The following is a 6,162-nucleotide window of genomic DNA, read 5'->3' as shown; positions in this document are numbered from 1 at the left end:
CCTATGAAATGACTCGGGAAGACATCCCCAACAACATATTTAAAAATAAAACAAATCGGAGAGGAAGTCGCTTTTATGCATAATTACCGAAAGCTTTATCCTGCCAACATGAGGCTTCAAGGAGACCCAACTTAAAAATTTCAAATGGAATCCCCCAAATTTCAGTATACCGTTTGAAAAGATTAAAAAAACAAAGTTTTTGCCGCACTACGGAGGTTGATATATTTTTTCGTTTGGAAGTTATTTGGGATTAAAATTCGAAAAAGGACAAATTGTCATAAAATTGGTTACTCCCACTTCGAATATCCTAGAAAAACGGCTGAGGTTTGTAAATTCTCGTCTTTTCAAGTCGTTTTTATTAGAAATGTGAGATTTGATCTCAGAATTGAGGTGAGGAGTCTTGACGTTTCAAACCGTTTCCGAAATTTCATATTTTATCTAAGAGTTTTCTTTCAAGTCGGTATTATATCACTTGTAAATGTACACAATAAATATCTTGGAATAAAGTGGATTTTTTGTTTTCTTTATGAAGATCATGAAAATTATGTACTTTTAATTACAATTTAATTGTTGTTACTATTGATTAATTTTGTGGTAGATATTTACTGTAAGATAGAACTAACACAAACATTATTTACTTTGCAACTATAATCGATCAGTTTTTTACGAGTTAAGGCATAGTATATTTATTTGATCCGGTCTAAAGCTGCGTAAAATAAAGTAAATCCTAAAAGTACATCCTGAAAATAAATAAAGTGAATTCCAAAATAAATCCTAAAAATTATTGAATCACAATACTGTAGACTGCAGAAAGTTCACAAAAAGTTAATAATTAAAGAATTGTTGTGACTTTATTTAAATAATTTTTGGAGTATAAAGATTTTGAAACATTTTATGTAATGCTTTATCATATAAACTATAAGAAGTTACTTATTCATGAATCATTTCTGCATATACTATAATAATTTAGTGACTGCACATTCCATATGTTTAGTGATAAATAAAAGATTAACATACAAAAATACACATAGAACTGTATGATGATATATGTACATATATCTATAAAAATATTAATTGTATATACATATAAACAAACAGCAATCCTATCTTTTGTTTAGTACTAGCGAACGAATAAAAATGCTTGGTCATTAAATGTTGCGACAGCGAGCACTGAAAGGGTTCCCCGGACGCTGGGCTACGCGGGGCTACGCGCGGTTTTGTCTCGTCGCGGCAAATCGAAACGCGATTTCGCGAACCGGCCTTCGTGTACGTGAAGCTGGCGTCTGATTTCGTGGAAACTCATTAACTATTGACAGTTCTGGCTTCTTTTTGAATAGTTTTAGAGCTCCTGATACATTTAACAAATAGTTATGACCTTTGAAGCGAAAAAATTGCTTAGTGCAAAGTGAGATGCCAACCTCACGCAGCGTCTCACTTTGTCCTCCGTTGATTTCTCGACGGCTTCTTGTTAGATTTCAAACGCCCGAGAGTTTTAAAATCGTTCTAGAAAGAGTTCTGGTGAAAAAACGTTGTTTTACTTTTTAATAACTTTTACTACTTGAGAAATATATCTTAATATGTACGAAGGTGAAACGCTGGTCAAAATTTCAGAGTTCTGACTATTCTAAAACAATTCTCGTGTAGTTTTGAACATATTCTTGTGTTTTCCAAAGAGTTCTATGCGCTGGCATACTTACATAATTAAAAACAATTCTCTTGCTCGAAAAATGCCTTCTAAACTCGATATAGATAAGACGCTGGTTGAAATTTCAAAGTTTTGACTGTTCGAAAACAGTTTTCGTGTAGTTTCGAACGTATTCTTGTATTTTTCAAAGAGTTCTATGCGCTGGCATACTTGCATAACATACAATCAAGAATTAAAACGACCTAGGCTGGTAAATTCTTGGTTGTATGTTTTTTATCACTGGCGACTTACCATTTCCAAAAATTTATACTTGCATAATTAAAAAAAATTGAATTGCTCGAAAAATGCCTTCTAAAATCAATATAAATAAGAGGCTGGTCGAAATTTCAGAGTTCTGACTGTTCTAAAACAGTTCTCATGTAATTTCGAACGTATTCTTGTATTTTTCAAAGAGTTCTATGTGCTGGCATACTTGCATGCAATGTGATTTGAGATCCATTTTCGGAGGATAAATCCCGCCGATTCCGATACTTGTGAAATATTACTCACTATGACTCTAGCTTCATCGATCGAGTTTGCTCCGGTCAATAGATCGTCCACGTATATGTCCCACCTGATTATTTTTGTTATCTTTGACCATCTTCATGCGTATTGCCCTGCTAGTTCTTCGATATTTCTTGTAGCTAGATACATCGCTGAAGACGTACCGTATGTCACTGTGTTTAGCTCGAACACTTCTAGGATCTTCGGGTTTCGTGCGCCATAATATTCTCTGCAACGGGCATTGAATCGGTTCTATTAATATTTGCCTGAACATTTTCTCCATGTCGGTTGATATAACGTATACGTATGCCCTAAATCTCATAAGTATCAATCTTAAATCCTCTTGGCGCTTAAGTCCCACCTTTTGAATTTGGTTAAAATGAAATACCGTTCTCCATTGATGCTGATGCGTTAAAAACTACACGAATTTTAGTAGCCAAATTCTTGTTTCGAATGATACAGTGGTGCGGCATGTAATAAGCCATCTCGTTCTCAAACACGGACCACTTTGCTCATGTGTTGCAAACTCTCATATTCCTTAAAAAATGCCGTGTATTTTTCTTTAAGCACAGGGTTTTTCTTTAATCTTGATTCTAAACTCTTCAAACTCCGCAAGGCTCCCTTGTATGAATCGCCTAGCACGCTTGGATTTTCCTTTAACGGGATGCTAACTATGAATCTACCGCTTGTGTCTCATTTGTTAGTTTGTACGAAATGCAACTCGCACTCTCTTTCCTCTTACGAAAGTAATTTTCGATCTGAATATTCTTCAAGCTCCCAGAATTTTGCTATTTGTTCATGTATGTCAGGAGTCTTGCTCAAATGACACCTCATTGAAGAAACACTGCTACTTGCCAGTGGTCCTGCTGCTATCCATCCTAATTTAGTCTTCTCCATTGTATGATTGGATTCACCCACCTTAATCTGTCCTATACACAGGAGATTCCAAAAATAGTCAGCTCCAATAAAAATGTCTACTCTGTCCGGTACGTGAAATCTGGGATCCGATAACTTAATATTCTGAGGAATTGAAAGATTTTCTACGTTAATTTTACCGTTAGGTTACCCGTTATTTCAGGAATGATGAGACATGACAATTGAAACTTGTGATTTCCGTATCATGCAGCAACATTAATTTTGCACTTATGTTTTATTTGACACAATGAGCTATTAATAGCCTCAAGATTTATGTTCACATAATTCCTTTCTTGTTGTAGCTCGTCACATAGTTTACCTGTGATCAAACTAGATTGCGACCCAGGATCAAGTATTGCATGAACTTTGTGGTTCTTTTCCACTGCTATCATCTACTAAAACCTGTTGACAGGAGGACGTGATAGTCATTGTTTCTATTATGTAAGCACAAGACTGACAATGTGTTATTATTCTCCTCGCCTCTTGTAGCGTTTTCTGATGAGGCTTCTCGAAATGTATAAGCGTGTTGTGTTTGTTGGAGCACTTCCTGCACGTACCCCCTTTGTAATTTTTGATAAAATGACCGGGCTTCATACTGTTTAAGGACAACTTTGCGTTCTTTAGGGTTTCTGATCGTTGCTGCGGCAAAAGCTGCAAGAATTTCGGATAGTTACATAAGCGATGTGCTTCCTTGCACACAACGCATTCCTGCCTTTTGAGAAGAAGCAACTTAGCCTTTATGCTATCGGGATACTTGGCTTTGAGCACGCCCTTCTTATTCAAATCTAAAGTTTCTAGCATATTCGCTTTTGCATTAAAAAAGCCCTTGAACTCTTCCAGTTTTGAGGGATCTGTATCAACTTGCTGCGCTTCCCACTCTCGCGCTGTAGTGTTATCTAATTTGCTTGAAACCAGATATATTAAAAGTGCATCCTAGTGCTCTGTCGACTGGCCTAATGTATTTAATACTCTTAGATGCTTATTCAACGTATCTATGATATTACGGATTTGACTGGTCGATTCCTCTTTCATAGGACTTATACTGAAAATAGCTTTGATGTGATTATTGGTCAATAAACTCTTATCGTTAAATCGAGCGCAAATTATTTGCCATGCTATGGTATAACTTGCGGATGAAAACTAAGGATTTAACCATTTGGGCGGCATTACCCTCTAATGCAATTTTCAAGTAATGGAACTTTTGAATTAGCTCTATGGTTTTGTTACTATTTATGAGTGACTCGAAGGTATCCCAAAATCCAAGCCATTCGTCACTCACACCTTTGAATCTTGGCAACTCTATTGTCGGTAGGCTGATACCCGACGTCTTGAGAATAATATTTTGATTTGCATACTTCACAGTTTGTTCATTTATCGTGTATGCGAATGTTCCCGGTGCGGATTCCGCACCGCGAATATCGTTTGTTGCTGCACTCGGGAGCTATCTTATCACTACGCCGCAAGCTAGTATACTTTCCGCTTGCGCTAATAAATTAAACGAATATCTCGCGACGCTAATAAATTAAACGAATACTTTTCCGTGTCTGTATCCTCATCCGTAAGGTCGTCAATTTTCGCTTGTATTGCATCGTATTTTACATAAGCTTCGCGTATGTCACTAAGGCATTCGCGCAATTCTAATCTCCTTACCTCATCCAACGCATGTGTCGTGTCTGGAAAAGTACCCAGTCAGAAATGACTCGTAGATCGATGTCAAAACGACGTCGAATCGACGTCAATATGACGGTTTCGATGTCGATATGACATCGCACAGTGGGCGAAATCCAGAAAAAGTGGACAAAAATCGATTTTTGACATTTGTTCAAATGATGAAATCAATTATTTTACGGCTTTAAGAACACTTTAAAGATTATGAAAAACAAATAAAATATGTTAAATATTATTGAATATAAGTTGATATTTATATTTGAGTATTGTCGTCAAAGCTCATTCGTTTAGTTTCGTAATACTTTTGTGTCGGTTCAAACTTTTCATAGACAGCTTAAATTGCGTGCAAAAAATTTCCAAAAATTTACTTATGCAGCTTCTTATACACTGTATCGAAAAAAATTTTTAATATTTGTTTAAATACATATGTCAATTATTTAGAAATTAAATAATTGACTAACGTATTTTAGCTTAATTTTGCATGAAGAAAGTAAGTTTCCAATACGTGGTTTAATAACTTTGCCCGATTATGCCCGAACGAAACTATAATGAATCTTTTCTTTAAAGTGTCCTTTAAATAGGAAAACAAACTTCATTTGCCCGTTTTTGCCCGTTGGAAAGTTATGAACCATAATAGTGTAGGTATTTTTATGTAGAGTTAACCCTTTTAGTCACGGATTTTTCTAGCCATCGGTTTATTATAAAACTTGGTTTACAAGGGTTTTTAGGATCGCTGATTACGAATCCGGTGTCAGATTTTCAAAATTCAAAATGGCGGATCCAATATGGCCGACAAACATTTTGAAAACTTATCGTTTCTTTCTAAAAATGTGCATCTAAGTGTTTCTGGGGTCGCTGATTGCGAATCCGGTGTCAGATTTTCAAAATTTAAAATGGCGGATCCAATATGGCTAACAAAAATTTTGTAAAATAATGTTTTTTAAGATTTGGTATCTGGGGGCCGATTGTGTATCACATAACTTGGTGAAAATTGCAAAAGTGAGCATATTTATAATCTCATTGGTCAACATCTAGTAAATTTGCTCACTTTTGTAATTTTTACCCAAGTATAGGATACACAATCAACCCCCTGATACTAAATCTTAAAAAAATTAATAACATCGGTGATTTTTGTCGACCGTGTCTGGCAATTAAAATTCTTATTGCGAAAAATATTACCCCAGCCAGGATTCGAACCTGGGACCTCCCTACAATCGTGACTTGGGTAAAAATTACAAAAGTGAGCAAATTTACTAGATGTTGACCAATGAGATTATAAATATGCTCACTTTTGTAATTTTCACCAAGTTATGTGATACACAATCGGCTCCCAGATACCAAATCTTAAAAAACATTATTTTACAAAATTTTTGTTAGCCATATTGGATCCG

Source organism: Vollenhovia emeryi, unplaced genomic scaffold (genome assembly GCF_000949405.1).
Source record: "Vollenhovia emeryi isolate VEMERY1.0 unplaced genomic scaffold, V.emery_V1.0 DF939423.1, whole genome shotgun sequence".
Taxonomy (NCBI): Eukaryota; Metazoa; Arthropoda; class Insecta; order Hymenoptera; family Formicidae; genus Vollenhovia; species Vollenhovia emeryi.
The sequence above is the reverse complement of the archived record's forward strand: the minus strand, read 5'-3'. Positions refer to the sequence as shown.